General features: G+C 41.8%; 1 protein-coding gene across 4 annotated transcripts in view; it reads right to left on the reverse strand.

The window, feature by feature from the left end:
• chl1a (cell adhesion molecule L1-like a) overlaps positions 1-27,925 on the reverse strand; it is a 123,095-nt gene that overhangs the window by 76,489 nt on the left and 18,681 nt on the right. The window contains exon 1 of one of the 4 annotated variants that reach the window (XM_070444510.1): positions 4,464-4,585. The exons of 1 other annotated variant lie outside the window; for it this stretch is intronic. The gene's annotated coding sequence lies outside the window, so the exon portion shown is untranslated. Of the gene's footprint in view, positions 1-4,463; positions 4,587-27,925 lie in introns of those variants that run through there. 2 more of the 4 variants (XM_023991136.2, XM_070444509.1) reach the window with 2 other exon arrangements.

Genomic DNA, 27,925 nt, shown 5'->3' on the forward strand with positions numbered 1-27,925 from the left:
GTATGCTGTAGAGTTAAGACTTCCCTTCACTGGAACTAAGCCTGAACCATGAAAAAAACAACCCTAGACCATTATTCCTCCTCCACCCAACTTTACAGTTGGCACTAAGCATTTGCGCAGGTAGCGTTCTCCTGGCATCCGCCAAACCCAGATTAGTCTGTTTGGACTGCCAGATGGTGAAGTGTGACTCATCACTCCAGAGAACACGTTTCCACTGGTCCAGAGTCGAAATGGAGGCGAGCTTTAAACCACTCCAACCGACGCTTGGCATTGCGCATGGTGATCTTACTCTTGTGCGGCTGCTCGGCCATGGAAACCCATTTCAGAAAGCTCCTGACAAACAGTTATTGTGCTGACGTTGCTTCCAGAGGCAGTTTGAAACACCGTAGTGACTGTTGCAACCGAGGACAGACCATTTTTATGTGCTGCACACTTCAGCACTCACRGGTCCCATTCTGTGAGCTTGTTGTGCCTAGATGTTTTCACTTCACAATAACAGCACTTACCGTTGACCGAGGCAGCTCTAGCAGGGCAGAAATATGACAAACTMACTTGTTGGAAAGGTGGCACCCTATGGAAGTGCCAAGTTGAAAGTCACTGAGCTCGTCAGTACAGGCCATTCTACTGCCAATGTTTGTCTATGTAGATTGCATGGCTGTGTGCTCGATTTTTTATACATCTGTCAGCAACGGGTGTGGCTGAATTTGAAGGGATGTCGTGTAGCTGGGAGGGTTAATCAGGACAACTGACTGAACAGAATTAATTTGCCTCCACTTGACTCTCAGCTGTGCGATACACAGTACCAGTCAAAAGTTTGGACACATCTACCCATTCAAGTGTTTTTCTTTATTTTTACGCACTGCTTATATGCCAGTTAGGCACTACACCCCTTGTAAAGCAGATTCATGTGCTTAATTTTAAGAATTTATTTGGCTACTTTAGTTGTGATACAAACCTTATTAAAACATATTGGCTTATGGGCTAGGCTACATGAGGTGCGTGATTATGATTAGAAAAAAACGCACAAAAAGACATTGTTTCTTATGCTGGGCATCATTCACTAGTGACAATATATAATTCACAAGGCTAATATTGTCACGTTCCTGACCTGATTTCCCTTATTTTGTATGTATTTAGTATGGTCAGGGCGTGAGTTGGGGTGGGTTGTCTATGTGTGTTTTCTATGTTGGGTTTTTTGTGTTCGGCCTGGTATGATTCTCAATCAGAGGCAGCTGTCAATCGTTGTCCCTGATTGAGAATCATACTTAGGCAGCCGGGGTTTCACGTGTGTTTTGTGGGTGTTTGTTTCCTGTGTCAGTGTTTGTGCCACACGGGACTGTTACGGTTAGTTCATTTGTTATTTTGTATCGTGTATTGTTTTCGTGTTTATTAAATTCATGGAAACTTACCACTCTGGAAATTGGTCCTCCGATCCTTCTCGCCTCTCCTCGTCCGATGAGGAYGACGACTTAGACTGCCGTTACAAATATTGTCAATCATCAGACTATTCTTTATTTAATCTTGTCTTTACATATACTAAATAATATACAGTACCATTCAAAAGTTTGGAAACACCTACTCATTCAAGGGTTTTTCTCTATTTTTACTATTTTCTACATTGTAGAGTAATAGTTAAGACATCAAAACTATGAAATAACACATATGGAATCATGTAGTAACCAAAAAAGTATTAAACAAATTCTTCTAAGTAGCCACCCTTTGGCGTGATGACAGCTATGCACACTCTTGGCATTCTCCCAACCATCTTCACCTGGAATGCTTTTCCAACAGTCTTGAAGGAGTTCCCACATATTCTGAGCACCKGTTGGCTGCTTTTCCTTCCTTCTGCGGTCCAACTCATCCCAAACCATCTCAATTGGATTGAGGTTGGGTGATTGTGGAGGCCAGGTCATCTGATGCAGCACGCCACCACTCTCCTTCTTGGTCAACTAGCCCTTACACAGCCTGGAGGTGTGTTTTGGGTCATTGTTCTGTTGAAAAACAAACGATAATCTCACTAAGCGCAAACCAGATGGGATGGCGTATCGCTGCAGAATGCTGTGGTAGCCATGCTGGTTAAGTGTGCCTTGAATTCTAAATAAATCACTGACAGTGTCACCAGCAAAGCAGCCCCACACCATCACACCTCCTCCATGCTTCACGGTGGGAACCACACATGCGGAGATCATCCTTTCACCTACTCTGCATCTCACAAAGACACAGCGGTTGGAATCAAACATCTCAAATGTAGGCCTCTCGGGTGGCGCAGTGGTCTAAGGCACTGCATCACAGTGCTAGCTGTGCCACCAGAGACTCTGGGTTTGAGCCCAGGCTCTGCCGCAGCCGGCCGCGACCGGGAGGTCCATGGGGCGATGCATAATTGGCCCAGCGTCGTCCGGGTTAGGGAGGGTTTGGCCGGCAGGGATATCCTTGTCTCATCGCGCACTAGCGACTCCTGTGGTGGGCCGGGCGCAGTGCATGCTGACCAGGTTCCTAGGACACATTGCTGCAGCTGTCTTCTGGGTTGGATGTGCATTGTGTCAAGAAGCAGTGCGGCTTGGTTGGGTTGTGTTTCGGAGGATGCATGACTCTCGACCATCGCCTCTCCCGAGTCCGTACGGGAGTTGCAGCGATGAGACAAGACAGTAACTACTACCAATTGGATACCACGAAATTYGGGAGAAAAAGGGGTAAAATAATAATARAAAATAAAAAAAATCTCAAATTTGGACTCAGACCAAAGGACATATTTACACCGGTCTATTATCCATTGTTCGTGTTTCTTGGCCCAACCAAGTCTCGTCTTCTTATTGGTGTTCTTTAGTAGTGCTTTCTTTGCAGCAATTTGACCATGAAGGCCTGATTCACGCAGTTTCCTCTGAACAGTTGATGTTGAGATGTGTCTGTTACTTGAACTCTGTGAAGCATTTATTTGGGCTGCAATCTGAGGTGAGGTTAAATGCTGATTTCTGAGGCTGGTAACTCTAATGAATTTATCCTCTGCAGGAGAGGTAACTCTGGGTCTTCCTTTCCTGTGGCGGTCCTTATGAGAGCCAGTTTCATCATAGCGCTTGATGGTTTTTGCGACTGCACTTCAAGAAAAATTCAAAGTTCTAGACATTTTCCGGATTGACTGACCATGTCTTAAAGTAATGATGGACTGTCATTTCTCTTTGCTTATTTGAGCTATTATTGCCATAATATGGACTTGGTCTTTTACCAAATAGGGCTACTTCTGTATACCGCCCCTACCTTGTCACAACAACTGTTTGGCTAAAATGCATTATGAAGGAAAGAAATTCCACAAATTAACAAGGCACACTTATTAATTGAAATGCATTCCAGGTGACTACCTCATGAAGCTGGTTGAGAGAATGGCAGATATGGTTATTTCATAGTTTTGATGTCTTCACTAATATTCGTCAATGTAGAAAATAGCAAAAAAATMGTAAAAATCCTTGAATGAGTAGGATTGTCGAAAATTTTGACCGGTACTGTACATCTGTCTCATATTAAGGTCAACCGTGTTATGTGAACTGAACTCTCGTTTTAATATGGTGAAACTATTCCTTTTTAAATATTTTTTTCAAAGGAAAGGTTGAACATCTTATAGTCAAAAGAGTAAAAGCAGATGAGATGGTTTTACTATTTTTGGCAATTTCCTGGTATTTTGTGGTGGGAAAATTAGCTGGTCGAGTATAACACGTCAACCCTGTTACCAATAGATAGACAGGCTAGAAATGTTTTAACAATTTCATTTTCCATTTCAGGTTACATTCAATTGCCACTCCCTGTTGCACACAACAAGTTTCCATTCTCCCTGTCACAAGGGGATTTTTTGCTGATTTAAGAAGAAATCATCAACCCTGTTGCAGTCTAACCTGTTACTTTAATCTGCACTTAATAGGCARTTAGTATAGTCATTTTTGATTTAATCTCTTGAGATGGGATATCTAAAAAAWTAATTAATTAATTAAAATCGGACCAAGTCACTTCTCAAAAGGGCACTGAATTGGTGAAACGACCCTTCCACTGATTGCAAATGTTAATCACATCCCAGTGAGATTGTGCTATCTTGGCATATATAACTGTTGTAAGTAAAATTAAAGATGACTCTCTTATCATTTGATCTATGGTTATGTGGTCAAAGCACTAATCCCTTTAGCCATCTCTTTATCAATTTATGCAGTCAACAAAAACAATGCAAATAAAATAATTAACTGTTGTAAATGTTATAAAGATGGTGCCTCAGATCACACCACTGGATGTTAACTTGGTTTCCAAGGATACCTTTTTCCTTCATATTTCTGAAAAAAGTAAGTTCCTTGAGTAACACTTCCATTGAGCCTTGCTGAAAAGGGATACATTACAGGACAGCACTGCATTTCCCAACAGCACTAACAGGAGTTCTAGTCTCTCAATTTATCATAACCGGCAAAGGTCAGAAAGAGGCATGGTCTTACCTTTGAGGTCAATATCTGCCAAACCTAACATGTACTCCTTGTGCCCTCTCAAAAGGAGTGAATATCTAAACAGGTACCACAGCCTCGATTCCACACTAACAGACAGCACCTGGCAGCTCTCTGACATCAAGAGCCAACCTGTACTACCAGTATTATGAAAGGGCAGGGTTTGTACAGACAGACACGCACACACACTTGTTAGGTTACGGTGAAGCGTGCTAGAAACTTCTCACATTTCAAAGACTGCTCCTTTCAAAAGTTCAAACAAAAACATTGACTGTAGTGAGACGCTGCTGCACGTGGGCGTTGTTAGATAACATTACTGTATTGTACTCACAGAGGAAGTCTATGTGAGCCAATTACTTAGTGTACTCCTCTTTTGGTGTCACTTCCAGTTTTTTMAATTGACCTGCAGCTGATGACAATATCGATTGTGGGATTTTGGACATGTCCACAGTCAATCTGTGTTTGCAATTAAATCATGCCAAGTGTAGTCATTTGAAGAGCTGAGTGAATGAGAGACGAAGAATACAGTACATGGCTACTGCTATTGTTGTTATGCTCAAGTACTAAACTTAGCTCTCATGCTTTCAATTGACCTTTCAACATTGCCGTTGTCATTGCCGTTGTTTTTAGAGTGAATGTTCTCATTGTTGGTCCCGCCATATTGTGAAAAGTGTCATTCTGTAGTGGGAAAGAGCTCATTCAGTCAGGGGTTAAGAGTTTAGTGGATTGTGTGAGGACATGGGAAGAGCCGTTGCTAAATTTAATTTTGAAGCATGTGATTGGTTGGGCAGGGATTGTATTGTATTTACAACACTTAATTAAACCACCAAACAAAAACTTGGTCCCTGAGGGGGGAAATTAAGACTTTGGACAGACTACTAACCACTCATTACCCTTTTTGTTGATTTCTTTCTTTACAATAAATATGGAAATAATCAAAGTGAGATGAAACCGTTAACAAAACATTTTGGGATATACATAGGACTTTGTTATATCCTATTCCCCAATGGAATTACATTTTACAAAACAATTATAATGGTTTTTCACAGCTCCCCTACATGGAACTCATCACTTGGCAGCGCTTGAGAGTGACAATGAAAGGGCCATTCAACAGCTAAATCAGTTTGCTGCAAGAACTGGGACATGGAGAGTGACACTCAAACTCTGCTTTCTCCCTTTTCSGGGTCTACTGGCAGTCCACTTCACACCTCAGCTCTTTCCACCACAGTGCTGAGAAAGAGATAAGGGAATGATTCCCCCAACAAATACCAGAAGCTAATATAGTACATCCGGTAACACTGTACTAACACCTTTTTCATAACACCTTTTTAAAAACAGGCATGATAGTTTTATGAATGACTTRCAGCTCCCGAGTGGCGCGTAGGTCTAAGGCACTYCATCTCAATGCTAGAGACATCACTACAGACCCTGGTTCGATCCTGGGCTGTATCACAACCGGSCGTGATCGGGWGTCCCATAGGGTGGCGCACAATTGGCCCAGTGTTGTCTGGATTAGGGGAGGGTTTGGCCGGGGTAGGCCGTCATTGTAAATAAGAATTTGTTCTTAACCTCTCTTGGGTAGGGGGCAGTATTTTCACGTCCGGATTGAAAATCGGGCCCAAAGTAAACTGCCTGTTACTCAGGCCCAGAAGCTAGGATATGCATAGAATTGGTAGATTCTGATGGAAAACACTCTAAAGTTTCTAAAACTGTTAAAATGATGTCTGTGAGTATAACAGAACTGATATGGCAGGCAAAACCCCAAGGACAAACCATCCCCCAAAATATATTTTTCAGCTTACCACTGTTTTCAATGGCTGTCACTTTTAGTATAAGGCAAAATCCTCCCAGATTGCAGTTCCTAGGGCTTCCACTAGATGTCAACAGTCTCTAGAAAGAGTTTCATGCTGGTTTTTGGAAAAATTAGCCAGAAATTTTTGTTTTTCTAGGTGGCTCCCATTTTGTCTGTAGTGTTTCCAAGCGCGTGGAAGAGAGCGCGTTCTTTGGTATTTTTCTCCGGTAAAGACAATAACGACTCTCCGTCTGAAATTGTATTGTTTATTTATGTATTAGGTTACCTAAGGTTTGATTATAAACGTTGTTTGACTTGTTTGGAAAAGTTTATTAGTAACGTTTGMGATTAATTTTGTATGCATTTTGATGGTGGGAAACTGGGTGGATTATTGACTGAAGCGTGCCAGCTAAACTGAGTTTTTATGGATATAAAGAAGGACATTATCGAACAAAAAGACCATTTGTGATGTATCTGGGACCTTTTGGAGTGCCAACAGAGGAAGATCAAAGGCATTTATAATATCGCTATTTCTGACTTTCGTGGTGCACCTGCCTGGTTGAAATATGTTTTTCATGCTTTTGTATGCGGGGCGCTGGTGTACTTTTGCCGTAAAGCCTTTTTGAAATCTGACACAGCGGCTGGATTAACAAGAAGTTAAGCTTTATTTTGATGTATTACACTTGTGATTTTATGAAAGTTAAATATTTGTAATTCTGTAGTTTGAATTTCGCGCTCTGCAATTTCACCGGATGTTGGCCAGGTGGGACGCTACCGTCCCACCTATCCATATTAACTGACTTTCCTAGTTAAATAAAGGTTAAATTCTGTACCCCTTTCAAATAGTGTTACTCTATATCCCATCGCTATAGCTTATGGTAGCATTTTCTTTGTTTTTTTAGCCCATTTTAATCCTGACTTGGTTTCCCTTGTTTTTAAAGACAAAACATCCATGTGCTGTCAACAATTTCTCAGTTATTTACAATATATGCACTTTATGTACTGTAAATATTTTCTCAAAACACAGTAGCACCGGTAAAATAACTAGACGCTGGTTTGCAACAGAGCAATAGAGGAGAGAACCTAACATGAATATACCTGTTGACACGTTGACGGCATCCGACTCACTTTCTCTCATCTCTTTCCTTTCATCAGCTAGGAGGGAGAAGGAATAAGAGGAYCGAAGGAGCCGCCAAGTTCCAGGGATGTCCTGGGCTTTAGTGGCAGGTCACGACAAGTACCTTTTATCCGGTTTGCAATGAACAGCTGTTGGATCTCCTTCTCAATCTTTGTGGATTACGATTCATAATTGAGGGGCTTAGACAAAAGGAAGCAATCAAACCATTCTATTCTATTCTTACAAAACACACACATACAGTTCACTCCCACTGTCCCACTTACACACGCTTTGGAGATGACACCACTGCTCAAACTATGGCACAAAGGAAAGTAAAGAAGGCACTACGACCTAATTGAATGGACAGATCGTTAGGCTCATTTCATCAAATGGCTTATACCTGCAGCCTTGCTACCTATACAACTTGACAGAATCCAGATTTGAAAGCRTTAGTAATTATTAGGGATGTAACGATTCACCAATATGCATCGATCCCAGTTCAAATGTTAAAATATGAGTGCATTGGTCTGTGTGACCCCAAACCGAACTAAATGTAGCATGCATCGTTCAGAAAATCAATACAAACGTWGACTTTTTGTTGCTCAAATTACTTTTTTATTTAACWAGACAAGTCAGTTATYAACAAATTCTTATTTACAATGACGGCCTTCCCTGGCCAAATCCTAACCTGGATGACGCTGGGCCAATTGTGCGCTGCCCTATGGGATTCCCAATCAGGCCGGTTGTGATACAGCCTGGAATCGAACCAGGGTCTGTAGTACGCAGTGCTTTAGACCGCTGCGCCATCGGGAGCCCACTTTCTTTCTGGAGCCCATCGGGATCCCACTTTCTTTTCGGGAGCCCATACTGCTCATCTTTTGTGACAACTGCGTCCTCTCCTTCAATGTTGAACTAAGCATGTGTTGACAGTAACTGATCTACAAGTCATTTTGCATGCTGAACAACCCCAGGCAATATCAGTAGCCTTGTCAAACTGTGTGCTGTGCGTAGCTTCCCGCGCTGACCAACAAGAGTTAGGCCTATTCCTGATTTGGCACATCTGCATGTCACCTTCATAAAATGGCTAGGGCAATATTAGGCATTATTAGTTGAGTGTCAACCAATGTAACTTGCTAGCTTATTTTTTATCACATGCTATGTTGAAAATTGTGTTTTACCGGAATAAAAGTATCAACGGAGACAACTCATCTGGCTACAGTACATCTGGGCTTACATTAGATATTATTTTGGTTGTTCATGTTCACTATCAGCAATAGTTTTGCTTGAAACAACTCACCAGACAGTTTATTAGGTACACCCATCTAGTACAGGGTCGGACCCTCTTTGCCTCCAGATCAGCCTGAAACTTTCGGGGCATTCTACAAGGTGTCGGAAATGGGATGTTGGTCCATGCTGATGCGATGGCATCACTCAGTTGCTGCAGATTGAAAGGCGGTACATTTATGCTGCAAACTGCCCGTTCTATCTGATCCCAAAGATGTTCTATTGGGTTGAGGTCTGGGGACTGACCAAGCCACTCAAGTAAACTGAACTCACTGTAATGTTCAAGGCAATGTTTTTACACTCCTCAATTGTCCAGTGTTGGTGATCGCCGCGTGTCCACTGGAGCCGCTTCTTGTTTATAGCTGATAGGAGTGGAACCCAGTGTGGTCGTCTGCTGCACGACAAGGATCGATGGATGGGCTATTGGATGGTCTATAACGAGATGCCGTTTGGCACATACATTTTGTAAAGTACCATTATTTGTCTGTTTGTGGCCCACCTGTTAGCTTGCACAATTTTTGCCATTCTCCTTTGACCTCTCTCATCAATGAGCTGTTTTCGCTCACAGGACTGTCACAGATTGGATGTTTTTCGTTTGTCGCACCTTTCTCAGTAAACCCTAAACTGTCGTGCATGAAAAGCCCTGGAGGGCGGCTGTTTCTGAGATACTGGATCCGGCGTGCCTGGCACCGACAATCATACCACGCTGAAAGTCACTTAGATCACTTGTTTTGCCCATTCTTACGTTCAATTGAACAGTAGCTGAATACCTCAATGCGTCTGTCTGCTTTATATAGAAAGCCATGGCCCACGACTAGGGCTGTGGCGGTCACAAAATTTCGTCAGCTGGTGATTAACAAGCAAATAACTGTCAATCTCACGGTAATTGACCAGGCTTCCACACCTGATGCTGTCACGGCCGTCAAAGGAAGTGGACCAAAGCGCAGCGTGGTGAGCGTAGATATTCCTTTTTATTAGAATGACGCCGACAAAACAATAAACAATACAAAAACGACCGTGATGTTTAAGGGCTATAGTGCCACAAACAAAGACAACTTCCCACACAGAAAGGAGGGAAAAGGGCTACCTAAGTATGGTTCCCAATCAGAGACAACAATAGACAGCTGTTCCTGATTGAGAACCATACCCGGCCAAAACATAGAAACACAAAATCATAGATAACAAAACATAGAATGCCCACCCCAAATCACACCCTGACCAAACCAAATAGAGACATAAAAAGGCTCTCTAAGGTCAGGGCGTGACAGATGCAGTCCTTAGGAACATCTACATTTWAAAAAAAGTCTAATAAACATGTAATATAGCTTGCACCTTCACAATAAATCAATTGTTTTATTTAGACAGGTCGAAAGAAGCATGATATGAAGAAAATGTAGTCTATTTCAGAATAGCATACTCTGAGTTGTCCTTATGTTAGGTCCTGATCTGGCTATGCCAAATGGCTGTGGGCTACACTAGTTCATTTAGCAGACAAGATTTGCTTAGAATTCCATGGCTTTATTTTATAGTATGAAGAATAAGATTGAACAAAGCTGAAGAAAAGAGAAAGGATATTTTCTCCAAACGATTTGAGGGAGTGCGCACATGTGACTATTCTGTGTTGAGCGGTTAACAAAGAAATAGGTATTCCTATATCCTTAATTTATAATTATTAATGCAACTTTAGTTGTTCTACAAACGTTGGGCTATATGTTTTGATTTTTATTACATCGTAAGGCTGCATGATGCGACTCTAATGATGATTTGAAAAAAGTTGCTTGAAAGGCATGAGCTCTTCTTTGTATTTTCTGCAGGCTGTAAACACTACATCAGTCACTCATTCACAATTTGACAAGCACTTGATAATGCCTGGAATTTTATGGCGGCATCCCATTTGTGTGGCTGTAATGCACCCTAAAAAAAAACATGCCTTTTGAGGCCATTCGCCGTTGTGCCCTTCTCCCTGAGTGCTGCGCGCTCCATCAAGTGATTGGGTCTTTCTCACAGGCTACAAGTGAAGAGACACACCGGGGACGCAACTGCGTGCGTGCTTATCCAATTCCGAGGCGCATATTGAAGATATTGGAAGAACTGTCCACATTTACTTTTCATCAGCCAACAAGATGAGTAGGCCTAACGAACAGCAAAAGCACTAGCCTATGTCAATCTACTATCCCCCATAGTACAAAAGTTGACTTATTCTATTCTGTGCAAGAAATAAATATTCCAAACATAGTCTGTGACAATTGTGGGATGCGATAGATCCCAAATGAATACAACCACTAGTATCCCCCAAAATGTTTTATGCAATGTGGCCTACGCAACAGACGTTTAGCTTTAAATGTTGATAAATTAGACTATTTCTTCACATGATAAGTGCAGCAATGCACACATGGTAGGAGGCTATAAGCGCGAATGTTCAATTAGCGGAAAACACCATTATCAAAAGTGACCTCAAATGCAATTATTTTTTTRCCCCAAACTTCCCCAAACTTGAAATTCACGTGCTGCTTATGTATGCCAGTTAGGCTCTAAACCTCTTGTAAAGCGGATTAATGTGTTTAATTTTAAGAAGTTATTTGGCCACTTTAGTTGTGATACAAACCTTATTAAAACATACAGGCTTATGGGCTAGGCTACATGAGGTGTAGGTATTGTTTCTTATGCTGGGCATCATTCACAAGTGATAATATATAATTCACAAGCGAAAGGCTAATATTGTCACCCATCAGACTATTCTTGATTTAATCTGGTCTTTACATATACTAAATAACATACAGTACTACCAGTCAATAGTTTGGACACACCTACTCATTCAAGGTTTTTTCTTTATTTTTACTATTTTCTACATTGTAGAATAATAGTGAAGACATCAAAACTATGAAATAACACATTTGGAATCATGTAGTAACCAAAGAAGTTACATCTTTGCACACTCTTGGCATTCTCTCAGGCAGCTTCACGAGGAATGTTTTTCCAACAGTCTTGAAGGTGTTCCCACATATGCTGAGCACTTGTTGCTGCCTTTCCTTCCCTCTGCAGTCCAACTCATCCCAAAACATCTCAATTGGGTTGAGGTCAGGTGATTGTGGAGGCCAGGTCATCTGATGCAGCTCCATCACTCTCCTTCTTGGTCAAATAGCCCGTACACAGCCTGACCGGCAACCACCCCCGGGGTAAGTTGACCGGCAACTACCCCTGGGGGCAACTTACCCCAATAGAAGATTATGTCATAGGGTTTCACAGAAGTGTGAAACCCTTTTTTTTTACCTCACCTGCACATTACCTCACCTGCACATAAAGAAACTTTGTTATTTTACCTTTTCCTTACACTCCATTATGTACAGTTAAACTAAACTCATTATCATTTGAATAGGGGAAGATTTTAAATCCCAGCACTCTCTAAAATGAAATTCAAGAGCAAACGGTTTTCAATAGTTCGTAATATTATAATTTTTTTAAATAACAAATTCATTGGAATATAACCAACTGCCTTTCTTTATTGAATGTGTTTTGGATTCCCATCCTCTCCGCCAAGTCAAAAGGCAAGTTTTCGGGGATCCCATGATTTAAGTCCAAAAAGGGCTCTTTCTATTTCATGGTTATAACTCACCAGGTCACATTCAAAAGAGCCAGTGAAGACTGGTAACCCATCCAAAATGGCTGTGGCCTGGGGTTTTTGCCTCCTGGTCTCGGTGGCGCCTCAGGGTTTTGTGTGGCACATTAAAAGCATGGGCAGCTGTCTTAATACCCTGCCCATTTTCTATAGCATTCAGGGCACGACGAAGCGCATCTTCGCCATAGCCACCACGATCATATATTTTCTTCTAAACTATTTTTTTAAGTATCTTAATAATGGTGGAGAACTGACCCCTAATCTAACCCTAAACTTACTCATATTCTGACCGTAACCTAACCCCTAATCTAATCCTAACCATGGCCCCTATTCTAACTCTGATCCTTAATCCTTACCCTGCTAACTGGGGGCTAGCTAACTATGCAATCAGACATTAGCTTATGCTAACTAGCTGGCTAGAATTTATTTCACCTCAGACTTTCTGCTAGTTAGGTAACTGGGCCAGTGCCTAAATTACAGTTAGAAACAAATTATCAACCATAAAGGGGCTAGATCGCCCCATTGGAGGGGGGCATCTTGTGCAACATACTAACCTAACATATTACTACTTTACTCAAAAACAATCAACATTTTTCTCTCTAAACAAGTGGATGATGTATCCTAACGCTTCACTACATGTATATATAACAAAAATAAGGATCAAACTTCATTGGATTATATCTACAACTATTTCTAAATTACCAAAAATTTGATCAATTTACCTCAAAATCATTTTGAGGAAATTACATTTTTAAAAATGATGAAAGATTGATCAAGACTAGTAGCAGCCAGAGGAACTGTTGAAAAAAGGATTTGTGACAAATTGTGTTTGTGAGAATTGGGGGGGGGGGGGGGRTTRTTKCCCCYGGGGGCATCTCACCCCATAGTACCCTAAGTCCTACCTTATTGATATTGTACAAGCTCTCAAATGGAATGTAATTAAATTATTTCAAATCTGATGAATGAATGAATACAGATATTCATCTAAACACTGTAGATGACACATCCTTCCAACACATTTATGACAAGCTAGGAGTTCATGGGAATGAAAACTTCTGTTGTAACATGCTGGAAACAGCACAGGGTCATCCCTATACCACAATGTGCACCCTACCCGCACACACATTCCTCAAAAATTACCCCATCTACAGCAAGCTCTGACAGGGCCGCCACAAAACACTTAACTGAGGTAAACAAGACAAGAGCCTTCCTTGTACTCTATCTGGACTGTCAGACTTCAATTTGCTAAAAAAACAACACACTAACACTTAAGAGATATATGTTTTTCTTCATTATAGTATATAAGACTTGAGTACTCGACACAGTGCCAAGTACTTTCCAAAGAACTATCACAATCTTGATAAGATGACTGATAATGGCTTCAATGGCATTACGGTTAGGTTGCATTCCAGTAAACAAAAATGTGTCAACATTACATTACAGTGTTGGCACTTGCCATTTTCAAGCATCTGGTTTGGTTGCTTTACCTAGTAGTATGTCCTCCTAAATCTAGTCATGCTAACGCTACAGATGGCTCCTTGCCAATGGTGGTTGAGGAAACTCACTCGACCTGGTAAGTCTTAATTGCTAACTAGCATGGGATGGTTACCGTGAGGACATCACCTTGTGTGGCTACTGAACAAATGGCAACCTCCCTACAGCCTTACACAGTATCATGTCAGGGTAGTCCCTTAAAAAGGCTCAAGGCCTTGCCACATTAGCATTTTGGAAAGGGGATGAATGAACGTGTTTGTTCTAGTTTGTGTGCCCAATTGAAAGAGTCCATTAAGTAGTGTTTTACGCCTTGTTCCAAGTTGGGTCGGAAGTTCTGTACTTGCCGAGGGAGGAAAGTGCAAGGGATAAAGTTCTAAGGAAGTATGTTGGTTTGTAAAGTATGTCTTATGTCACGTGCAAACAAACTGCAAAAATCTGACAGAAAAATCCAACTTGCGACAACTCAAAGCAACATTTTCTTGCGATTGTTATTTTCAAATCAAATCGTTATAAGTCACATGTGCCGAATACAACAGGTGTACACCTTACAGTGAAACGCTTACTTATGAGCCCCTAACCAACTATGTAGTTTCAAAAATATATAGATAAAAATAAGAGATGAAAAGTAACAAGTAATTAAAGAGCAGCAGTGAAATAACAATAGCGAGACTATATACAGGGTGGTACCGATACAGAGTCAATGTGCCGGGGAACCGGTTATTTGAGGTAGTATGTACACTACTGTTCAAAAGTCACTTGGAAATGTCCTTGTTTTTTAAAGAAAAGCACATTTTTTGTCCATTAAAATAACATCAAATTGATCAGAAATACAGTGTAGACATTGTTAATGTTGTAAATGACTAGTGTAGCTGGAAACAGCATATTTTTTATGGAATATCTACATAGGCGTACAGAGGCCCATTATCAGCAGCCATCACTCCTGTGTTCCAATGGCACGTTGTGTTAGCTAATCCAAGTTTATCATTTTAAAAGGCTAACTGATCATTAGAAAACCCTTTTGCAATTATGTTAGCACAGCTGAAAACTGTTGTTCTGATTGAAGAAGCAATAAAACTGGCCATCTTTAGACTGGTTGAGTATCTGGAGGATCAACATTTGTGTGTTCGATTACAGGCTCAAAATGGCCAGAAACAAAGGACTTTCTTCTGAAACTCGTCAGTCTATTATTGTTCTGAGAAATGAAGGATCACAAGTCCTCAACTGGCAGCTTCATTAAATAGTACCCGCAAAACACCAGTCTCAACGTCAACAGTGAAGAGGCAACTCCGGGATGCTGGCCTTCTAGGCAGAGTTGCAAAGAAAAAGTAATATCTCAGACTGTCTAATAAAAATAAAAGATTAAGATGGGCAAAAGAATACAGACACTGGACAGAGGAACTCTGCCTAGAAGGCCAGCATCCCGGAGTCGCCTCTTTACTGTTGACGTTGAGACTGGTGGTTTGCGGGTACTATTTAATGAAGCTGCCAGTTGAGGATATGTGATGCATCTATTCCTCAAATTAGACGCTCTAATGTACTTGTCCTCTTGCTCAGTTGTGCACCGGGGCCTCCCACTCTTTCTATTCTGGTTATGGCCAGTTTGCGCTGTTCTGTGTAGGGAGTAGTAAACAGCGTTGTACGAGATATTTAGTTTCTTGGCAATTCTCGCATGGAATAGCCTTTTTTTCTCAGAACAGGAATAGACGAATGAGTTTCAGAAGAAAGCTCTTTGTTTCTGGCCATTTTGAGCCTGTAATCGAACCCACAAATGCTSATGCTCCAGATACTCAACCAGTCTAAAGAAGGCCAGTCTTATTGCTTCTTTAATCAGAACAAGTTTTCAGCTGTGCTAACATCATTTCAAAAGGGTTTTCTAATGATCAATTAGCCTTTTAAAATTATAAACTTGGATTAGCTAACATAACGTGCCATTGGAACACAGGAGTGATGGTTGCTGTTAATGGGCCTCTGTACGCCTATGTAGATATTCCATTAAAAATCAGCCGTTTCCAGCTACAATAGTAATTTACAACATTAACAATGTATACACTGTATTTCTGATTAATTTGATATTCTTTTAAAAATGGACCAAAAATGTGCTTTTCTTTCAAACAAGGACATTTCTAAGTGACCCCAAACTTCTGAACGGTTGTGTGCATGTAGGTAGAGTTATTAAAGTGACTATGCATAGATGACAACAGAGAGTAGCAGTGGTGTAAAGAGGGGGTGAGGGGGCACTGCAAATAGTCTGGGTAGCCATTTGACTGGATGTTCAGGAGTCTTATGGCTTGGGGGTAGAAGCCTCTTGGACCTAGACTTGGCACTCCGGTACCGCTTGCCGTGCGGTAGCAGAGAGAACAGTGGCTGGAGTCTTGACAAATTTTAGGGCCTTCTCTGACACCGCCTGCTATAGAGGTCCTGGATGGCAYGYAGCTTGGCCCCAGTGATGTACTGGGCCGTCGCACTACCCTCTGTAGTGCCTTGCGGTCGGAGGCCGAGCAGTTGCCATACCAGGCAGTGATGCAACCAGTCAGGATGCTCTCGATGGTGCAGCTGTAGAACCTTTTGAGGATGTGAGGACCCATGCCAAATCGTTTCAGTCTCTGCAGGGGGAATAGGTTTTGTCATGCCCTCTTCACGACTGTCTTGGTGTGCTTGGATCATGTTAGTTTGTTGGTGATGTGGACACCAAGGAACTTGAAGCTCTTAATCCGCTCCACTGCAGCCCCGTCAATGAGAATGGGGGCAAGCTCGGTCCTCTTTTTCCTATAGTCCACAATCATCTCCTTTGTCTTGATCACGTTGAGGGAGAGGTTGTTGTCCTGGCATCACACGGCCAGGTCTCTGACCTCCTCCCTATAGGCTGTCTCGTCGTTGATCAGGCCTACCACTGTTGTGTCATCGGCAAATTTAATGATGGTTTTGGAGTCGTGCCTTGCCGTGTAGTCATGAGTGAACAGGGAGTACAGGAGGGGACTGAGCATGCACCCCTGAGGGGCCCCTGTGTTGAGGATCAGCGTGGCAGATGTGTTGTTACCTACCCTCACCACCAGGGGGAGGCCCGTCAGGAAGTCCAGGATACAGTTGCAGAGGGAAGTGTTTAGTCCCAGGGACCTTAGCTTATTGATGAGCTTTGAGGGCACTATAGTGTTGAATACTGAGCTGTAGTCAATGAATAGRATTCTCACATAGGTGTTCCTTTTATCCAGGTGGGAAAGGGCAGTGTGGAGTGCAATGGAAATTGCATCATCTGTGGATCTGTTAGGGCGGTATGCAAATTGGAGTGGGTCTAGGATTTCTGGGATGATGGTGTTGATGTGAGCCATCACCAGCCTTTCAAAGCACTTCATGGCTACAGACGTTGATATTTCACTGCTGCTCTTTAATTACTTGTTACTTTTATCTCTTATTCTTGTATGCATTTATTTTTTTATGCATTGTTGGTTAGGGTCTTGTAAGTAGCATTTCACTGTAAGTCTACACCTGTTTTATTCGGCGCTTGTGACTAATAAAATTTGATTTGATGCTCCAGATACTCAACTAGTCTAAAGAAGGCCAGTTTTATTGCGTATTTAATCAGAACAGTTTTCAGCTGTGCTAACATAATTGTAAAAAGGGTTTTCTAATGATCAATTAGCCTTTTAAAATTATAAACTTGGATTAGCTAACACAACGTGCCATTGGAACACAGGAGTGATGGTTTCTGATAATGGGCCTCTGTACGCCTATGTAGATATTCCTTTTTTTTTTATCAGACGTTTCCAGCCACAATAGTCATTTACAACAACATTCAAAATGTCTACACTGCATTTCTGATCAATTTGATGTTATTTTAATGGACTTTTTTTTTTAAAGCTTTTCTTTCAAAAACAAGGACATTTCTAAGTGACCCCAAACTTTTGAACGGTAGTGTATATGGATTAAATAAATGTTTCAAGAAAGACAGAGGGCAACCAGTCTCACATACAGATGTACAGATATCAATCAAAACTATATTTACTCCTGATGAGGGATTGCAACATCGCCCGAAGCCACTATCAATACTTGTAAGACAACAATGATTAAAAAAAGAGTTACTTCAAAGTTTATGTCTTTACTCAATTTCCATTCTAACTCAAACCTTAAGGGAGTTTGCGAACACACTCGTTCGGTTTGCCTAGCTGACTTCGGCTAGCCGCCAGCCGAACTGAAGCATGCTGACGCCTTAAGGCTAGTGTGTGTACCCACACTACCCACCAGTCTCAAATGCCAAGAACAAGCTAGGTCTGGAAGGGGTCACAGCCATACTTAAGCATTTGTTTGATATTCTGTCACGTTTTCCCCTGGCTCCTGAGAACTATGGGATTGCTAACTCTGACCTTCAGTCCTTCACATCACTCGTTGGTTTCACTCACACACTGCTGGTATTCCTAACAATGGGCCTTTTTCCTGGATCTGGAATCTGATTCATATGCTAATGAGGTCTTCCCATGGCTCTCTCTCTCCTGTGCTGCAGATATTAGGCCCCCCACTGCACTCAAAGGCCTGCTCAGAGGAATCTGTTCCAGGACTGTGTCCATTTATCCTATTTGTTTGTGGTTATAAAAACTGTAAGAATAACTATAAATCAAAGAGCATGTATTGACTTTGATTAAGTGTGTAGAGTTATTTTTTTGTGCAGTTGACAGGGACCAGGTACAACAAACATTGCACTAGATTTGGTCTACATAGTTAATTGTCATCTGCATTATATTTCAGATATAATAGTTAATTTTATCTGCAATAAAAAAAGATTTGTGCAATCTTTATAATAAAAGAACACTTTTTTAAAAACATTTTTAAAATATAACCTTTATTTAATTAACTAGGCAAGTCAGGTAAGAAGAAATTCCTATATACAACGACGGCCTACACCGGACGATACTGGGCCAAATGTGCACTGCCCTATGGGACTCCCAAACACGGTCGGATGTGATGCAGCCTGGACTTGAACCAGGGACTGCAGTGACCCCTCTTGCACTGCACTGCAGTCTAAGGCACTACAGTGCCTTAGACCGCTGCGCCAATTAGTCAATAGTTTTACTCCAAATAATGTAGGGTACATTTGCATAATCCTGTTGGAGTTGGGAGAAGAGCTCCAGATCCCAACACCTCGGGATTTTCCTCACAACACCTGACCAGCAAATMAAATATGGATGATTAAGAGCCCCCGTAGCACATGCATAGTGTGACAAGGGAATCAGGCAAAAAAAAGCATCCGACTCCAGTCCAGACTGCTCCGTATTTCAATTCACATAGGTAGTGACAGGCAGCCCAATTCTGATCTTTTGTGCACTAATTGGTCTTTTTACCAATCAGATGAGCTATGAAAAAGATCTGATGTGAAAAGAATCTGCCTGTGTAAACGCAGCCATATAATCGACTGCTTAACTGGTCTGTGTTGGACCAATATAAATGCACCTTTACTATTTTTACTATTTTCTACATTGTATAATGATAGTGAAGACATCAAACTATGAAATAACACATATGGAATCACGTACTCACCAAAAAAGTGTTAAACAAATCAAAATATATTTTATATTTGAGATTCTTCAAAGTAGCCACCCTTCGCCTTAATGACAGCTTTGCATTCTCTCAACCAGCTTCATGAGGGAGTCACCTGGAATGCAATACAATTAACAAGTGTGCCTTGTTAAAAGTTAATTTGTTTAATGTCTTTCCTTCTTTATGCGTTTGAGCCAATCAATTGTGTTGTGACAAGGTAGGGGTGGTATACAGAAGATAGCTCTATTTGGTAAAAGACCAAGTTGCTTCAAGTGCAGTCGCAAAAACCATCAAGGGCTATAATGAAACTGGCTCTCATGAGGACCGCCACAGGAAAGGAAGACCCAAAGTTACCTCTGCTGAAGAGGATAAGTTCATTAGATACCAGCCTCAGAAATTGCAGCCCAAATAAATGCTTCACAGAGTTCAAGTAACAGACACATCTCAACATCAACTGTTCAGAGGAAACTACCTGAATCAGGACTTCAAGATCGAATTGCTGCAAAGAAACCACTACTAAAGGAAACCAATAAGAAAGAGAGATGGTTGCCTCGCTTCGAGTTCTTAGGAAACTATACAGTGTTTCATTTTTTAATGAATTATTTCTAACATTGTTACTCCAGGAAATCTTAAGTCTTATTATATACAGCCGGGAAGAACTATTGGATATAAGAGCTACATCAACTTACCAACATTACGACCAGGAATACGACATTCTCGAAGAGGATCCTCTGTTCGGACCACCACTCAGGAAAATGGATCTAATTCCAGTAGTTGACCCAAAACAACGACGCCGCAGAAGGGGCAGACGAAGTGGCCACCTGGCCAGGCTCCGTAGACGTGCATATCGCCCACCGCTCCCAAGTATACTACTAGCCAATGTCCAGTCTCTTGACAACAAAGTAGACTAAATTCGAGCAAGGGTTGCCTTCCAGAGAGACATGTTTCACGGAAACATTGCTCTCTGAGGATATGTTGTCGGAATCGGTCCAGCCACCGGGCTTTTCTCCGTGCATCGTGCCGACAGAGATAAACACCTCTCTGGGAAGAGGAAGGGCGGGGGTGTAAGCTTTATGATTAACAACTCATGGTGTAACCATAACAACATACAGGAAAAGTTCTTCTGCTCACCTGATCTAGAATTCCTTACAATCAAATGCCGGCCATTTTACCTACCAAGAGAATTCTCGTCAGTTATAATCACAGCAGTGTACATTCCCTCTCAAGCAGACACCAAGACAGCCATCAAGGAACTTCACTGGACTATATGCAAACTGGAAACCATACTTCCTGAATCTGCATTTATTGTAGCTAGGCATTTTAACAAAGCAAATTTGAGAACAAGGCTACCTAAATTCTACCAGCATATTGATTTAAACGTGTTAACCCTCGCAAGGCTGCTGGCACAAACGGTATCCCTAGCCGCGACCTCAGCGCATGCACAGACCAGCTGGCTGGGGTGCTTACGGAGATATTCAATCGCTCCCTATCCCAGTCTGTTGTCCCCACATGCTTCAAGATAACTACCATTGTTCCTGTACCCAAGAAGGCAAAGATACCTGAACTAAATTACTACTGCCCCGTAGCACTCACTTCTGTCATCATGAAGTGCTTTGAGAGACTAGTCAAGGATCATATCATGTCCACCTTACAGACCACCCTAGACCCAGTTCAGTTTGCATACCGCCCCAACAGGTCCACAGACGACGCAATCGCCATCACACTGCACACTGCCCTATCCCATCTGGACAAAAGGAATACCGATGTAAGAATGCTGTTCATTGACTACAGCTCAGCAGTCAACACCATAGTACCCTCCAAGCTCATCATCAAGCTGGAGGCCCTGGGTCTCAATCTTGCCCTGTGCAAGTGGGTCCTGAACTTTGATGGGCCGCCCCCAGGTGGTGAAGGTAGGAAACAACATCTCCACTTCGCTGACCCTCAACACTGGGGCCCCACAATGGTATGTGCTCAGCCCCCTCCTGTACTCCCTGTTCACCCATGACTGCGTGGCCATGCACGCCTCCAACTCAATCATCAAGTTTGCAAACACAACAGTAGTGGGCTTGATTACCAACAATGACGAGACAGCCTACAGGGAGTAGGTGAGGGCTCTGCGATTGTGGTGTCAGGAAAACAACCTCAAACTCAACGTCAACAAAACAAACAAAGGAGATGATCGTGAACTTCAGGAAACAGCAGAGGGGGCACCCCCCTATCCACATCGAAGGGACAGCAGTGGAGAAGGTGGAAAGTTTTAAGTCGCTCGGTGTACACATCACAGACAAACAGAAATGCTCCACCCACACAGACAGTGGGGTAAAGAAGGCACAACAGTGCTTTAGAAATGTGGCTTGTCACCCAAAACCCTGACAAATTTTTACAGATGCACAATTGAGAGCCTGTTGGGCTGTATCACAGCCTGGTACGGGAACTGCACCGCCCTCAACCGCAAGGCTTTCCAGAGGGTGGTGCGGTCTGCACATTCCATCACCAGGCGTAAACTACCTGCCATCCATGACACCTACAACACCCGATGTCACAAGAAGGCCAAAAAGATCATCAAGGACATCAACCACCCAAGCCACTGCCTATTCACACTTCTACCATCCAGAAGGCGAGGTCAGTAAAGGTGCATCAAAGCTGGGACGAAGAGACAGAAGCTGTTTTTCAATCTCAAGGCCATCAGACTGCTAAACAGCAACCACTAACTCAGAGAGGCTGCTGCCTACATTGAGACCCAATCACTGGCCACTTTAATAAATGGATCACTCTTCACTTTATACAATGCCACTCTAAATAATGGCACTTTAATAATGTTTACATATCTTACATTACCCATATATACTGTATTTTATAACATCTATTGCACCTTTCATATGCCGCTCGGCCATCGCTCATCCATATACTTACATGTACATATTCTCATTCACCCCTTTAGATTTGTTAGGTTGCCCCCAGGGGTAGTTGTCCCCAGGGGTAGTTGCCGGTCAACTTACCCCGGGGGTGGTTGCCGTTCAGGCTGTGTAAGGGCTATTTGACCAAGGAGAGTGATGAGTGCTGCATCAAATGACCTGGCCTCCACAGTCACCAACCTCGACCCAATTGAGATGGTTTGGGATGAGTTGGACTGCAGAGTGAAGGAAAAGCAGCCAACAAGTGCTCAGTATAGGTGGGAACTCCTTCAAGACTGTTGGAAAAGCATTCTAGGTGAAGATGGTTGAGAGAATGCCAAGAGTATGCATAGCTGTCATCAAGGCAAAGGGTGGCTACTTTGAAGAATCTAAAATCTAAAATATATTTGAACACTTTTTGGGTTACTACATGATTCCATGTGTTATTTCATAGTTTTGATGTCTTCACTATTATTCTACAATGTAGAAAATAGTTAAATAAAGAAAAAACCTTGAATGAGAAGGTCGATTCAAACTTTTGACTGGTACTGTACATGAACGTAAATGACACAAGATAATCCTTTAAAGAGGGTGGGAAGAAGTGAAAATGATTTTTCATATTACCTTAGAACTGTAAAGATACAATCTTGTCAACAACATCTCAAGGTGATGTTTGTCACACCCTGGCCTTAGTTATCTTTGTTTTCATTATTATTTTAGTTAGGTCAGGGTGTGACATGGGGAAGTATGTGTTTTGGGTTGTCTAGGGGTTTGTAGGTTTAATGGGGAAAWYWCTTGTCTAGGTGTTTGTATGTCGATGGCTGCCTGGATTGGTTCTCAATTAGAGACAGCTGTGGTTTATTGTCTCTAATTGGGAGCCATATTTAAGGCAGCCATGGGCATCATGTGTTTGTGGGTAATTGTCTATGTTGAACGTTTGTTGCTTGTCTGTGCACTTACGTTGTTTAGCTTCACGGTCGTTTGTTGTTTTTGTTAGTTTGTGTATAGTGTTCGTGTTCGTGTTTTTCTCTCTTCCACAATAAAGAGATGTATTTTGCACACGCTGCGCCTTGGTCCAATCTCTCACAAGAAGACGATCGTGACAATGTTGAACGCTGTTCTGTACCAACTCTGTGTTTCAGTGTTTATCTCTATGATCAGAGTCTATTAGGGGTCACGCATTCATTTCTCAATTTTCTCTATCTTTAGATGGGTTGATAAAAAACTGCAGGCAACAATTTGATTTTACAGCCTGTGGGTGTTGACTCAGGATGGATTTATGACCAGTGTCAGTCCACTAAGTAATAGTTTCAAGAGTTTTCTTTCTATGGGCATGTTGTCACCGGTGAAGAACGAAAGGGAACACGCACCAGCTTTTTGAGATATACCTACAGGAGTTCACTTCCATAATAATTACAATAATAGACAGGGCTCTCTTGTCATGTTTCTCTACTTGGGTTTAGCAACCATTTAAAAAACCTTCAATCGAAAAAATAGAAAATAGTACTGTTTTTCCATTTTGAGACYCTGTAGTCAGTAGACAGACAGACACTTCCTCAAAATAGATAACTCAAGAAATCTGTAATTAATTTAGGTGCTTTTACCAATAAGATCTTAGTCGTGCAATTTTACATCTAACTAAGATGTTTGGTGCAGGATTTCTCAATGAAAAAAATGTACATGAAAACGAATCGTCTCTCGTTGAATAACAACAAAGACTTTATTGAAGAATCCCAGCTGTTGACCAATCACCGACGAAGGGGTGTAGACTTTGGCTAATGACTTCGGCTTGCCTCAAGAAAACATTTTGTGTGCCCGAACAGCTGAAAAAACGTGTTATATTTTCAATGCTTCCTGACTGTCTAGTGCAGCGATTCTCAAAAAATATATACACTACCGTTCAGATGTTTGAGGTCACTTAGAAATGTCCTTGTTTTTGAAAGAAAAGCATTTTTTTCCCCCATTAGAATATCAAATTGATCAGAAATACAGTCTATATATTGTTAATGTTGTAAATGACTATTGTAGGTTTTTCTATTGTGGAATTTCTACATGTCACGATCGTCGAAATAACATTCGGACCAAGGCGCAGCGTGATATGGGTTCCACATCTTTTTATTTGTGAAACGCACAAAACAAGAAAAAAAGCAAACGATACGTGAAGCTATGGAGGGCTCACAGGCAACTACACATAAACAAGATCCCACAAAACACAGTGGGGAAATGACTGCCTAAATATGATCCCCAATCAGAGACAACGATAAACAGCTGCCTCTGATTGGGAACCATACCAGGCCAACATAGAAATAAAACAACTTAGATTACCCACCCTAGTCACACCCCGACCTAACCAAAATAGAGAATAAAAAGGCTCTCTATGGTCAGGGCGTGACAACATAAGCGTACGGAGGCCCATTATCAGCAACCATCACTCCTGTGTTCCAATGGCACGTTGTGTTAGCTACTCCATGTTTATCATTTTAAAAGGKTAATTGATAATTAGAAAAACCTTTTGAAATTATGTTAGCAGAGCTGAAAACTGTTGGTCTGATTAAGGAAGCAATAAAACTGGCCTTCTGTAGACTAGTTGAGTATCCGGAGCATCATCATTTGTGGATTCGATTACAGGCTAAAAATGTCAAGAAACAAAGGTTTTTCTTCTGAAACTCGTCAGTCTATTCTTGTTCAGAGAAAAAAAGGCTATTCCATGCAAGAAATTGCCAAGCAACTGAAGATCTCGTACCACGCTGTGTACTACTCCCTTCACAGAACAGTGCAAACTGGCTCTAACCAGAATAGAAAGAGGAGTGGGAGGCCCCGGTGCACAACTGAGCAAGAGGACAAGTACATTAGAGTGTCTAGTTTAAGAAACAGACGCCTCACAAGTCCTCAACTGGCAGCTTCATTAAATAGTACCCGCAAAACACCAGTCTCAATGTCAACAGTGATGAGGCGACTCCAGGATGCTGGCGTTCTAGGCAGAGTTGCAAAGAAAAGGCCATATCTCAGACTGGCCAATAAAAATAAAAGATTAAGATGGGAAAAGAATACAGACACTGGACAGAGGAACTCTGCCTAGAAGACCTCTTCACTGTTGACGTTGGGACTGGTGTTTTGCGGGTACTATTTAATGAAGCTGCCAACATTCTTCATCAAAAACAGGGTAAAAATGTAATTACTGACAATGAAAGAGGTGGGAATGTTGTTCCCTTGGCATATAATTGCTACATTTACTATCAATACAGCATTAAAAATAGTTTTACAGATTGTATTTTGGCGATTCTTTTTCGAGATGTGAATTTTGGGTCACGACTGAGACAACATGGTTCAATTTGGGTCCCGAGGCAAAACCAGTTGAGAACCACTTGTCTAGTGATTATTAGCGAGCTGGATAGTCAACTCAAATCAAATTGTATTTGTCACAGGCGCCGAAGACAACAGGTGAAATGCTTGCTTACTACAAGCCCTTAACCAACAATGCAGTTAAGAAAAACAAGTGTTAAGAAAGTATTTACTAAATAAACTGTAAAAAAAAAATCTATAAGAAATAAATTACATTTGAATGTAGGTCCATTGATTGTGTACAGTGATTATTAGTGAGCTGGACAGTCAAGAAACTGTATGAATATACTGTACGTCCATTATAATTTCTACATTCTTTTTTGTTTTTGTTTTCTTAAACCAGCCGTAGGCCGGATTGGGCTTGCGGGCCAGATGTTTGATACCCCTGTTCTACAGCATCATACAAGTACTTGGGAGTATGGCTAACCCTGATTCAGATGACCATCCTACCCATGCTAGATTACGGAGACATAATTTATAGTTCGGCAGGTAAGGGTGCTCTCGAGCGGCTAGATGTTCTTTACCATTCAGCCATCAGATTTGCCACCGATGCTCCTTATAGGACACATCACTGCACTCTATACTCCTCTGTAAACTGGTCATCTCTGTATACCTATCGCAAGACCCCCTGGTTGATGCTTATTAATAAACCCTCTTAGGCCTTACTCCCCCCTATCTGAGATATCTACTGCAGCCCTCATCCTCCACATACAACACCCGTTCTGCTAGTCACATTCTGTTAAAGGTCCCCAAAGCACACACATCCCTGGATTGCTCCTCTTTTCAGTTCGCTGCAGCTAGCGACTGGAATGTTTGTACTATGTTTTGTGCTGCTACCATGTTGTGTTGCTACCATGTCGTTGTTATGTCATGTGTTGCTGCCTTGCTATGTTTTTGTCTTAGGTCTCTCTTTATGTAGTGTTGTGTTGTCTCTCTTGTTGTGATGTGTGTTTTGTCCTATATTTATTTCCCAGGCCCCCATCCCCACAGAAGGCCTGTTGCCTTTTGGTAGGCCGTCATTGTAAATAAGAATTTGTTCTTAACTGACTTGCCTAGTTAAATATAGGTTAAATAAAGAAATAAAAATACAAGATTAAAGGCATTTATAGTGCATCTCTGGTGAAATTTATAAAGCTATGATTCAGGCAATTTGTGGCATACTGTATGTGCACTGGGGTTTTTGGGTTCACACAACTAAAGATTAACGTCCATAACTTAGTCCCATCTCTCTATATAATATACTATATAAGCCAATTTGAAAAAAATATAAACCTACTTTCTGTTCAAGCAAATTAGGGTTGAGTGCAAGGCATGGACCTGCTTCTGCTCATCCACAGCAGCCAACCTAGCAGCCTGGAAACATGTACGGACATGGCATCAATGTGTTATCCCCCTCTTTCTTCCTTCTGCACTTATCATTGTGTTTTTCTACGTGTGTGCGATATAAACGGTCTGTTAATATATTTTTTTGAAACGAGACTATCTGGTTTTTCCTCAACGAACTCCAGTTACAGCAAGAGAAAATCAGGCAGGGGGGAGGGGGCACAAGTGGAGATTTTGTTTACTCCATGACTGCTGAGACACACTGTCAACAGGGAGTACAGTTCTACCATGGAACGAGGAGATGAGGGATGGATGTCTATAAAAAGGAGGACCTAACAGTGAATGCACTGTTTAAAAGCAAGAGCTCAGCTGAATGAATTGAAGTGCATTTCAAGTGCAAGCTAACCATGTTACTCACTAGCGAGGAGGAATTCAGGCCATTGTCTATTGAGCGGGTGCCCGCGCCCCTTGAAAGGCAACAATGGTGTTTCAGAGGGGAGGAGTGGGTGGTTTGGACAGTACAGACGTGGGTGTCCTCGAACCCGGAACTTCCAGTTCCTCTCCCTCCCCAGGTGGTCTCGGTCCAGAGAGACTATGGTCATCTCTATCTCTATTCAACTGGGTTCAGAGTTATTTGTGGTGCCTGCATAAGGTGCTTATTACATTACTAATCAGTGGATGGTTGGAGCGGTCAAGACCTTTGACCTGGCTCTCTAGGAGGTGACAGGACTGCCAGGCAGGAGTCCAGAAACCATAGTGACAGGAATACAGCGGTCCAAGCCACTGGCCAGAGATGTTGGCTGGGACATTCAAATTTAGAGAGAGTGTCACTGAATTCCAAGATACAGTCCCAAAATGTATGCATGTCAGCAATAATATTCAAGATACAGGTGCATCATATGATGCAAAAGGCTTCATGACGTGGCATCCTACACTTTGCTTCTTGAAAACGTGATTGCTGAGAATCAGGCTGTCAAATAAAATACACCCACCTCCCCAACATAAAAATATTTTCACATGACCTTACCCTTGAACACCCTCCCCCTCATAGAATTAACTCAAAATAAT

The sequence above is a fragment of the Salvelinus sp. IW2-2015 genome, linkage group LG7, assembly GCF_002910315.2.
Source record: "Salvelinus sp. IW2-2015 linkage group LG7, ASM291031v2, whole genome shotgun sequence".
Lineage (NCBI taxonomy): Eukaryota > Metazoa > Chordata > Actinopteri > Salmoniformes > Salmonidae > Salvelinus > Salvelinus sp. IW2-2015.